The sequence below is a fragment of the Microtus ochrogaster genome, chromosome 4 (assembly GCF_000317375.1).
Source record: "Microtus ochrogaster isolate Prairie Vole_2 chromosome 4, MicOch1.0, whole genome shotgun sequence".
NCBI classification, from domain to species: domain Eukaryota; kingdom Metazoa; phylum Chordata; class Mammalia; order Rodentia; family Cricetidae; genus Microtus; species Microtus ochrogaster.
In genome coordinates this window covers 83,484,175-83,493,684 of record NC_022011.1, presented here as the reverse complement: position 1 = coordinate 83,493,684, position 9,510 = coordinate 83,484,175, and the positions used below count along the sequence as shown (strand labels likewise).

The following is a 9,510-nucleotide window of genomic DNA, read 5'->3' as shown; positions in this document are numbered from 1 at the left end:
CACCTATGTTTTAACCTATCAGGGCAAGCAGCTTCTTTATTTAATTAACCAATGACCTTCCTCCATCAGATTAATATAGTTTCTGTGTGATTAATCGGGTCTGGGCTGCCAGGAAACGAATGAGCAGCCTTGGACAACAACTGCTTCCCTCACTGAGGTTGGGAATATCTTTCTCACTTTTGAGGAGTTTCCTTTCCCTCCATTGGTGAACGAAGCATTCCATAGCCAGTATACACAAGGATGATATCGAATCCACAAACTAACAATCTGTTTGACTCCCACAGAAGGTTTTGGCGTTAAATGTGTAATACTCAGTTTCTAGGCATAAAGTATGAGTTAGTATTTATTATTAAGTATGATTTAGTATTAAGCATTAGGAAAACAGCATTTAACGTCAAAGTAAAATGCAGTATAACTTACATAAGCTTAATACTGTAAGTTCATGCCCTAATTTGTATTGTACACATTATTTTCTTAATTCTTTTTGGTATCCATTAAGTACATGTGAAGGATTGTAGTGAGATAGTATATAAAGGAAATCAGAGATACTTTAACATTGAATAGGTAGTAATTCTTTTTAAGTTATGGCTTTAGGTTTTCATACTTGTGGATTTAGGTTTGTTATGAGCATATTGCTGTTCCCAGGGTAGTACTAAGATCACCTTTTATACTTTGTGCTACTTGTGAAGTTATGACGAAATTGTGCCACAGAAAACTCCCTGCCTATATATGGTTCTGCTGCCCTTGAATGACCTTGTGATAGAGCACAAATTCATCCTCCTGATACCTTAACATTTTTGTTCACTATAAAGGTTTTCCATTAGTGACTTATAAATTGCCATATACTTAGCATCTTAAGACAGTATAAAATTATTTTTATAGGTCAGGAAAAGTCTATTTGATAAAGTTCTCTGTGATGTTTCAATATATGTATAAATTATGTAGCATTTTAAAACAAGTTGAAATTTCTTCTCAGTCATCTTTCATTTTTGCATGGTGAAACACTGAAAATCTAGCTTTTATAGAGCAGTAGTACATAATGGCTATCTGTAAGAGCATCTACCACGTGTGACTTAACTCAGTGATCAGCCTTTCCTCACCTTCCTAACTTTTGCAGATGGATAATCACTGTTGCATTCACTCACAGTTTGTGTGTGTGTATGCGCATGTGGAGAGAGAGAGAGAGAGAGAGAGAGAGAGAGAGAGAGAGAGAGGTAGAGAGAGAGAGAGTCTTATTAAGTGTGCATTTGTTGTTTATACATGGGTAAGAGAATGTAGTGCTTGTCGTTCTTGGTTGGCTTATTTCACTTAATATAAAACTTATAAACATATAAACAGAGACTGCTTTAGTTTACCAGCTACCCAGATGCAGATAATCACACGGAAACTATATTAATTAGAACACTGGCCAATGGCTCAGGTGTATTCCTTGTTGCCTCTTGCATTTTAAATTAACACATTTCTATTAATCTATGTATCACCATGAGGCTGTGGCTTACTGGTAATGTTCTGGCATCTTTTTCCTTTGGCAGCTACATGGTGTGTCCTTGACTTCGCCTACTCTATATCTCTGTTCAGATTTCCCACCTAGCTTTACTCTGCTAAGCTATTGGCCAAAACAGCTTTATTTATCAACCAATAAAAGCAATACATATATAAGTGGACACCCCACATCATCTCCCCCTTTTTGTCTAATTAAAAAGGAAGGCTTTTAACATAGTAAAACTACATATACAAAACAGTTATCAAACAAGAATTATAGTTACATATTGAGCCTATTTGCATTCATCAAATAAAGGAAAATACTCTTATCTATCCTATCTTTGTGAGTCTAAGTTTTATATCTAATTTATCTTTTATTATAACAAAAGTAAACTATAATTATAACTATCTTGTCTTCAATCCATCAAAGACCCCAGAAAGATATATTACCTAAGTAAACCGGAAGTGCATTGTAAGCAACTTCCAAAGTTCTAGAAATGACAGATATCTCACTGCCTGGACAGTCACCTAAAGTTCTTTTGTAACATTGGGGCATCTATCTTCAGCCTGTAGGCCGTAATATCTGCCACACTTTTCAGTGAAGCAGGAAATAAGAAGATCTGTTCTGCCATGAAATGGCAAAGTTTATCAGTTGCTTTCTTCTGTATTCTGCATAATGTCTGGCAGTTTCTTCTGTGAAACAGGAACCCTGAAGGACCATCCTGCCTTTTGGAAAGTTCAGCAGTCAGTTTTCTGTGGGTCCTGCATGTCCATTTATACAGCATACTATTAAGCACTCCAGGCAAGAGCAGTTTCTTGCCCAAATAACTAACCTTGCCACATTGAAGGCAAATTTCATAACAAGTTTCTTCAGTGCACATGAACCTCTCCAAAGGTGCTGCCAGAAGTAGACATGTATCACTGTTGAGAAATTCTTAAAACCTTTTAAATGCCATATTATGTACGTCTTTGAAAGGTTTGTAGGACCAACTATCCATGTTGAATATATCTCTGTACCTCTAGAAAACCTAACTAACATTACTACAGTTTGACTGTTATAGATGACTATTAATCCACAAGTTTTAATTATACATTTTAAATGAGCTGTATAAACATAATACCTTGCACTCGGGAGGCAGAGGCAGGCGGAACTCTGTGAGTTCAAGACCAGCCTGGTCTACAGAGCTAGTTCCAGGACAGGCTCCAAAGCCACAGAGAAACCCTGTCTCGAAAAAACAAAAAACAACAACAAAAAAAAAAACAAACAAAAAAAACATAATACCTTAAACAAGAGTAGAAATATACATATAACAAATTTGACCTTAAATTTGTTCAATAATGAAGAAAAGAATACACTAAATTCTTGCTTCCTTTTCATTGCTTCAACATAATTTTGTTTGGTCCAGTATATCTTAGTGTTTAAGAATACTTTATTGATCATTTTTTACTTTGTAATAGCTGTGAACCTAACGTCTCAATTTTCATGTTTATTCTTTTCTTCATCCTCATGGAAGTCCCTCTCAGAAAAGTGTATTTCAATTAGTATTTCATAAGTGGAAAACATAGTCATTAAATAAAAATTGTTTTTATTATGAACTACAGGGCATATGAAGAATTCATAACATTATTGAACACAGAACAAGATACAGTTGATAAAACCATGTTTTGCTTTTAGCAGAGATACATTATTGGAAAATATGATTAAATTAATGGAGGCGCTTTGTGACAGTCTTATTTAAAATTATCCATATTTCGAAATATAAAGCCAGGGCAGGGTGTGCAAATAAGATTTCGGATAAGTGAGGAGTATAAGGGCATTTCTAGTTTTGAAAGCATGAAAATGAGGACTCAGGAAAAAAGACAAGTTGAAGACCTAGAAACCAAGTATTCTTGGGAAGCTTTCATGTGACATTATTGATAAAGAACCCCTCAAGGTTGTGACTTTGTAAGTTTGTCCCAGCAATCTTACTATGTACCACCCAGTACTTCTCTTGTATGTATTAGACTCTTGAGTTTGTGACCAAGAACAGATTGGTTCTCTTTAACACTGATGCCGTCCTCTGTGCTCTGTGTTCTAGTAGTGTTTGGTTCGGGATAGAGTATTTACTGTTGGCAGTCCTGGTACCTTTGTGTGGAGATACTGCCTGTGCCCACAGGTTAGTTATGCCCAAATATACAGAAAATGGGTAGGATGATATTGGTGAAGGAGAGATTCCTTACATCTGTGCCTTCTGAGCTTTAAGTGTTCCTTTTAATCGGAATCTAGGTGATTATGGAGTAAGTTAAGCTATGTGGAACAGATATGGCTGGTTAGTTTAACCTTGTTGCCTTTTGCTTGAAGGGATAATTGCCCTGCTGTGTTTCAAGATGCTAGTTCCAGATCTTTTGTGAACAACTGCTGAAATAAGAGCATAAACATCTGTGTGCAGATAAACATACCAAAAGTCACACTTGTAAAAATGAACATTTTTCTGAAAAACAATAGTTTGTAGGAATCTATCTCTGCCTGAAATATGTGAGCTTTTCCCATTATCATCACACAGAGCAGTATGCAAGGCCAATCTGCAGGTGACGAGGAAGAAGGGACAATCATGAATACCAGGATGGCAGTGGAAGAGCGCAGAGAAAAACGAATTGTACTTGGAGAGAGTAAACTACAGACTGTCCACAAAATTGTCCTTGAATTGCTGTCCCATTTATAGCTGCATTTTGCATTTATGTTGCTAAATATCTTTTTTTGAATCCTTTCTCCATAAGGAGCAGTTTATATTTAAAACAGATTTTTTTTTTCCCCAGCCTTGCAATGAGACACTTCCTGGTTTCTGATTTTCTACTTTAAGATATTAAGGAAACTTCACTAACCCTAAAGGAAAGTATTGCCCTTCTTTCCAATAATCTGCAATAGGGAAATTCCCCCAAATTCTTATGTGGCCTGATAATAGGGGTTCATTCCAAGGTGATCTATTTCCTTTTGAACATCATGCTTTGGAAATCAGTACCTTTCCCTAACATGGTTGATAGCTGAACCATCTGCCAACTTCTTACTCATCTCACCTTATCCAGTACTTACATAACAGACTGTGTAGTCATTTGTCAATTTTTTGGATTGTCTATAAGAGCTTACCCTCAGCCTGGCTGTGGTGGTACATGCCTTTAATCCCAGTATTTGGAGGCAGAGGTAGGTAGATGTCTGAGTTTGAGGACAGCCTAGTTTACATAGTGAGCTTCAGGACAGCCATGGCGGCTACACACTGCACAGAGAAGCTCTGCCTCAAGAAATGAGAGAGAGAGAGAGAGAGAGAGAGAGAGAGAGAGAGAGAGAGAAAGAGGGAGGGAGGGAGGGAGGGAGGGAGGGAGGGAGAAAGGGAGAGAGGGAGGGAGAGGGAGAGAGAGGAGAGAGAGATCTCCCAAATGACAATGATTCAGATTTTTCTTTTCTCTTACATTGCCGTTCTGATATTCATGATTGTCCCCTCTTTATTACCTACAGATTGGCCTTGTATATATAGAGAAATCTTTATGAATGTTGGTCATTCTCTGCCAGTGGCAGGACCTTTAAGACACTTTTATGAGCTGTTTACATTTTAGAAAGAAATGAATAGGATGGCAATTAATTATCCAACAATACGCATCCTTTTTTACTCACTGATAATTCAGTTTTTAACTAAGCAGGTGATGGCCTGATAATGGGGACTCAGTCCCAAGGGAATGGTACAAGATCATCTGTTTCCTTTTGAACACCATGCTTTGGAAATCAGTACCTTTCCCTAGCATAGTTAATAGCTGAACCATCTGCCATTTCACTTTGTTCAGTACTTACATAACAGATCTGTGTAATCATTTGTAAGTTTTGTAGATTGTTTATAAGAGTTTACTCTCAGCCAAATAACTTCCCTGGCATTTTTTGGCCACTTGTGACTAAGCTCTACCCCATAGAATGTGAGTAGAAATTTTCTCTGGTGTTTGTGAAAAGCTTCCTTAAAGGGAAGTCATTATTTACTTTCCTTTGCTGTATAATGTACAGCTGTGATGACTAGAGCTTTACAGTTGTGATAAACCTTGAAGGGAAAGGACTTAAAGCACGTCAGAGCACCAAAGGGCCCTGAGTACCTTATGATTATGGTTCCAGGATGCCTGTGTATATGTGAAATAATTTAAGTTCTAAACAATATAAGGTTGCATTTAATCAGTGGATCTTGTTCTAGCCTGCATGCATGGAACATCAGGCTATTTCCATGTGAGATACACATAAACAAGGGTCCATAGATTTTATTGTGTAGCAGCAACATAAGAAAAATAGTTTTCACTATGAAAGTTATGATGCCTGAATTCAACTCTGACACTTCATTTATTACTTGTTTTTTAGGTATATACTGCTAAAAATAATTTATTTTCTTCCTTTCACCATGGTTCTATTGCCTTACCACCATCCTTAAAGCTGGTCTATATCTAGTAGATGGTAATGTGTTGGCAATTGGGGTATTAGTTGGTGACCATCTTTCTGAAACATTTGAGATTTTGGAAGAAACTATATAATAAGGTAAACAGTGGGCAAAATTTAAATATAACATGTATGTTAAACAGGGTAAAAGTGTTTTCTTTTTCTCTCCTTTTCTCTAGAGATACTGATGGCAGCTTGGAAAGTGCTGCTTGTGTAACAAGAACTTAGGGATTCCTGTCAGCAGACTAAAACTCATGGCCCACCAGCGACAAAGGTAAAGGAATTTGAGCTTCTCCCCCATCCTGCGTGTGCGTGTGTGTGCGTGTGTACATGTGTACACATGCACATTCATATCATGAGTGCATGCATATGTTGAGGCCAAAAGTCAATGTTAAATGTCTTTCCATTTGTTTCTACTCTAGTTTCTGAGACAAGGTCTTTGAACCTGGAACTCACTGATTCAGCTAGACTGACTGGCTGACTGGCCAGCAAGCTCCAGGGTTTCTTCTAGCTCCACATTTTCAGGGCTAGCCTTTTTTTCCCATGAGTTCTGGAGATCTTTTCAGGATTGTGCAGAAAGCACTTCACCAGCTATGCCATCTCCCTGCTCCAAAGTAAAACTTTGAATGTAAAATTGTTCTCTTCATATTGTAATGATTAGTCTCTAAAATATTAATGAAAATAACAGCTGTTTGTGTTTGACAGTCCTCAAACACTAGTATCCTATATTGATAGTATTCAGTCCAGGGGGTTAGGGAGGGGATCTAGAGGGTTAGCAAATTTGGAAATGACCTCTTGAAAATGGGATGTGTATTGGCATATGAGAACACACTAAAGACTTATATTCTATAATTCTTTTCATAATCCAAAAGTTCTTAAACTTAGCTTTTTAGCAAAAGGTCCAAAAAAAGTCCTAATTTACCTAAAAAACTTTAAGGTAACAAGTTAATCTATAAATTGTTTTGTGGGTTACAGAACTTTAAGTGTTCATATGTTTTGCTCTTTTTGAATGATCTGATATATTAGCATATACAGGATGCCTAATCTCTCTCTCTCTTTCTCCTCAAAGGAGTTTATGTTATTTAGGTTCTCATAGTCTGATAAAGTACTTTAATTTTGGCTTATATTTGTGGGTATTTAGCTTTAATCATAATTTTACTTTATGCTTACAAATTAGTACACTTCAACAATTTAGTGATAGAATTGGTTAATATACTGTAGCTATCCGTCTGGAATAAGATTATGGGACCTTACTCAGTCTATACCATGATTTTTGGATGGTTTTGTTTGGATGTTGTTTTGAAACAAGTCTTACACTCTTGTTCAGGTTGACCAAGAACTCACTGTATAGCCCAAGCTGTCTTCAAACTCAAGACATTCTTCCTGCAAATACCGCAGTAGCCAACTCTAGACCAATTTCTGCTTCAAAGGGGAATAAAGTGATGTTAGTCATGTTTTACATATAGACTTAAAAATTTATCAGTGAAAAAATTAATGAGTACTTAATATGGAGTTATTACCCGGTGTTTTTAAAATCTTTTCTTTCTTTCTTTTTTTTTTTTTTTTTTAATTTTCGAGCCAGGTTTTCTCCGTAGCTTTTTTGGTTCCGGTCCTGGAACTAGCTCTTGTATACCAGGCTGGCCTCGAACTCACAGAGATCCGCCTGCCTCAGCCTCCCGAGTGCTGGGATTAAAGGCGTGCACCACCACCGCCCAGCTTTTAAAATCTTTTCATTCGAAATTATATGGCTGTATATTTTCAGGAGCTATAAATTTATAAAGTACTCTTTTAAGTTATTTCTGGTCTGGAGAATTAGAGCCTCTGTAACAAAAATGAAGCCTCAGAAGCCTGGGGTAAATCATCTTATTATCTAAGCCATCTCTACTACATCGTGCTCTTATTTTAAAGAAGAAAACAGTGGCTTCCATTTGATTGCTTACGGCAAACAAATCATTGAACTATTTTTTATTTTACTCTCAAAAGTATATTGTAGATATCCCCTTTTATCAAACCACACAGTGACTGAGTTAAAGCTTAGTCTTTGAAGAAACAGTATTTTCTTTCTCAGATGTAGGAGATCTGTACGACTAATGTCTTCCCACCTCAACTAACAGCACTTGGTTCACATTAAAGGTCCTTAAACTTAGATCTGTGTAGTTCTGTGTTACTTGGTGTGGTTAATCTCTGACATTCACCACAAGTAGTGGTCGTTTGTGTCTTCACTGATACTAAAGCACCATAATGTAACTATTTACGATTTTCTTAGGAATGGGAATGCCATATTTTAGATTTTTCATAATTTTTGAACTATAAGTTCAAAATGCACTTCACAAGCCATTTATAAGCTCCCTTGGCAGCTTTCGTTATATGAAGATATTTTCAAACTTGCTGTGAAAACATGATGAGCACAGATTTAAAGGTTTGAGGTTTAGTTAGATTATCAGAGAGATAACACTTAGAATCTCTTAGAGGAATTGTTAACATTTCTAGCTGTAGATGCTTAAAGGGTATTTATGGCTGTCTCCACTGGATATTATGTAATAGTGATAAGAGAATGGGTATTTGTATTAGTTGGCTAGGAAAGCAGTTGTGTAGATTTGTTTTGGAGAAAAACAGTGATTCTGGAGGTGTCAACTTCTTAAAAAGCTTCTTTAGAACTGTCAATTTGTCTATAGATAGTTAATATTTACATGCTTATGCATTTAAATGAGTGGTGTGTTGCCTTAGGTATACTCACAGATAGCTGCCTTGCCCTGCCTGAGCTTACATTGTGTTGATAATGACAGAAGCATGATGAGATGGTCTTTGGATTATCCTAGTGTTTTCTTCATAGGTAGCATCGTACAGTTGGATGTGAGTAGAGAAACGATTTCTTTTACCTAGGGTAAGGGAGACAGTTTCTCCTTCCTGTCTCCTAAAGTGGGACTCCAGGACTCACCACTGCTGCCAGTTGTCTGTTTCTGAACAAGACCTAATTTTCCCCCACACCACTAATTTATTTGCAATGAGAAAACTGTTTACTGTCTTTAACACATGATAGGGGAAAGAAGATGAGAAGGAGGAGTCAGGATGGTAGTGGCGGCTTAGTCGTAAAGTACTTCCGGGACAAGCTGGAGCACACTTCCTTAACCCTGGCTTAGAAAGTGGGGTGGGTACAGAGAGGGGTGAATTCCTGACGTTCATGGCCAACCAGTCTAACCCAGTGAATGAGTTCCAAGCTCAGTTCTAAATTCAGCGAACCTAGTTTTAGAAAACAGGGTGAAAGACAAGCAAAGTGTGCCTCTGTTGACATTCATATATATCTGCATGCACATGTTACATATACAAGCATACCAAAATAATCAAAGAGTTGGCAGATTTTTTTTAAAGTGGGCCATTTATCTTAATTTCATACTTAATTTCAGTATGATTTACATATACACACACAATTTGCTTATATTTAACCTATCATTAAATAAGTAAGTTGCAAAGATATGGAAGAGGAAACTATATAGATCATTTATATTCAGGAACAAATAAATTTTGATAATTTTCTAAGTACAAATTTTGAAGTAGTGTGTGTGTGTGTGTGTGTGTGTGTGTGTGTG

At 36.8% G+C, this 9,510-nt stretch overlaps 1 protein-coding gene across 4 annotated transcripts in view; it reads left to right on the top strand.

Annotated features, from left to right (window-relative positions):
- Atf2 (activating transcription factor 2) overlaps positions 1-9,510 on the top strand; it is a 97,949-nt gene that overhangs the window by 15,857 nt on the left and 72,582 nt on the right. For all 4 annotated transcript variants that reach the window (XM_026778268.1, XM_005346586.3, XM_005346584.2 and 1 more), the window contains exon 2: positions 6,103-6,197. The gene's annotated coding sequence lies outside the window, so the exon portion shown is untranslated. The remainder of the gene's footprint in view (positions 1-6,102; positions 6,198-9,510) is intronic.